Below are 2,677 nucleotides of genomic sequence, written 5' to 3'. Positions count from 1 at the left end.
CGGCGGAGACGGAGACGGAGGCCGACGAGGTGGTGCAGCTGGGTACGGGGAGGGGGAGGCGGAGGCGGTGGCGCTGGCGATGGTGGGGGAGGAAGGTCGGGGGGAGGAGGGAGGCGGGCATGGTGGTGGTAGACTGGAGGAGGCCGGGAGAGCGAGTGGTGGAGGCGCGGGAGAGTGGGCTTTATCTGGTTTTGCGATTTCTTCCTTTTCCGCCTCTTGTTTCCTCTGTTAAAACTGGCTCTGGCATGTAGACCTTCACGCTTCAGTGGCACGCGAGCTTCAACGATTTGGCCATTCGCATCAGTGGTTCAGCACCAGGAGACAGTTTCACTTGCGGCTTCTGCACCCTCTGTTATGGTTCTAAGTCTGACAGTAGAATGAAGGATAGATATGTAGAAGCAAGATCCTAGCTATAAAAAAATTGTACACACGAGTTTTACGAGTTCAGGTCCTTCTCGGAGGAAGTAAAAGCCCTACGTCTCGGTGCCCGGAGGCGGTCGATTGGATTATATGCATGTGTGTTACAGGGGGTGCGAACCTTTGTGCATGTGGAGGGGAGTGGCTTATATAGAGTGCGCCAGGACCCCAGCCAGCCCACGTTACAAGGAATTTAAGGTACATCAAGAGGGGGGTGTTACTGGTAACGTCCGTAATAAGGTGTTAGAAATGGCTATTAAGTCTAGGAGTTAACGCCCGACCATTGCTGTGTAGAGTGACTTTAGGTCTTCTGTCCGTCGAGTGTTTCTTGTTACGGTCGAGTGACCTTGATTCCTCCGAGTGGAAATATTTCTGGTCGAGTGGATAATGGTACCCCTCGAATGCTTCTGGCTTTAGAGTGATGTCCTTGGGGAGGGTACTTAGGTCAGGCCTGTGACCCTACCCTAGATACATGTCCTCATCATTAGCCCCCGAATGGACCGGGGTTTGAGTGGAGAAGGAGTTGAAAATACTTCCGACTCATTTTTCGCGCTTCGGGTGTGTCTTGTTTTGGATCGACGAACCGAGGTCGTGACACCAACTTCTTTTTCAGTCGCCTTGATCCGTTCCTGGTTTTGTCGAGTGAACTTTTGCTGGAAGAGGTCCGAGTGCTAATGTGGAGGAGATCTTTCGTCTGACAAGTTGTTCTGCTGCCCGCGGATCTCGTCGGATTCGAATTTCGGGAAGCACGCAGGGCGGAGGAGGCCGCAGTAATCGGGCTGGATAAGGCAAGGCCGCCTCGATTCCCATGCCGCCTTTTTTGCCACGTATCGCGCGCGCGACTGTTGCGGGATTTGATAAGATCGCCCGTGCCTACAGGTCAGTCACTCGGAAGCAACCCCATATAAGGCGCCGGACCGGGGTTTTTGAACAGTGCGTCCTCATTCTTCTTCTTCCTTCTCAGTTTTCCCCACTGCGCCTGCTCCTGGTCCAGCGCCGCCGCTCCGTTCGAGCTCCGTCCGCGGTGATGGGGAAAGAAAAGACGGTGGCTCTGGAGCGCGTGAAGAAGGCGACGGCGAAGGCGAAGGGGAAAAAGTCCAGCAGGGGCGGATCCTCGTCGCGGTCCGGTTTGCCGCGCGGTTGGATCCAGGGCGACTGGATCCGGTTGACGATCCGCCAGGACAACCTCGACGATCTGGTGGAGGAGGGGCTGATTCCTCACGGATCGGCGCAGCTCCCGGAGGATGAGACCGAACCTCGACCGCGGGAGGGTGAGTGCGTCCTCCTCGCCACTCACATCGACCGTGGATTTTCTTTGCCTCCCCATCCTTTTTTCCGAGCTTTCTTGAATTTCTTTGGAGCACAACTTCATCACTTTCCCCCCAACACCATCGTGTATCTTGTTGCTTTCGTGTCTCTATGCGAAAATTTCTCGGGTTGTCGACCACACTGGGGTCTCTTCAAGCACATTTTCACGTGTCGCTCCCAGTCGGTCAAAAAGGCCAACCCGAGTGACGAGAGGACCCAAGTGATCCAGATGTGTGGGGGTCTTGGGATTCAGATGAGGGGTAAGAGCTCTTTCCCAGCCATAATTCTTCCTGAGTCGGTACGAGGGTGGCAGTCGACCTGGTTTTACTTCAAAGACCAGCCGACTCCAGGTCAGTCGACTGGACTTCCTCCCTTTTCTATGGCTCGCGTAGAGAAGCCCTCCGCCTTGAAAGTGACTCCAGGGGAGAAAGCGAAGGTGAAAGTGCTGGTTGAGCGAGTGGTCCATCTCATCCGTGAGGGTGTAACTGGAATGGATCTCTTGGAAGTCTTTCTCAGACGACGCATTCAACCACTTCAAGCTCGCGACCATCCGATGTGGATGTACTCGGGCATTGAAGATTCCACTCGGGTGCATTCAGAAGAAGTCGACGAGGATACGGTGGAGAAGTGGTTGAGGAGTATCACCCGGCAACAAGGATAACCCCAAAGGAGCCAGGAGAATCCCTCCACTTGACCAATCCTATGAACCAGACAAGGTCCGATTCTGAATTACCGAGTGTCATCTTGATTTAACATGCAACTGTTTATGCTTCACCGACTGACTTTGTCTTGCTTGTTTTCTTCTAGGCCCTTACTGAAATGTATTCGATGCCCAACGGAGAGCAGGAGCAGGACCCAGAGGGGGAGGCAAGCGGAGGTGAAAGTGGCGAGTGGCATTCTGACGGAGAGGGGGACGAGGAGAGCGACAACCCGAGTGATGAAGAAGAGGTCG

This window comes from Triticum dicoccoides, chromosome 2A, assembly GCF_002162155.2.
Source record: "Triticum dicoccoides isolate Atlit2015 ecotype Zavitan chromosome 2A, WEW_v2.0, whole genome shotgun sequence".
Taxonomy (NCBI): domain Eukaryota; kingdom Viridiplantae; phylum Streptophyta; class Magnoliopsida; order Poales; family Poaceae; genus Triticum; species Triticum dicoccoides.
Note: the sequence above shows the minus strand (reverse complement) of the source record.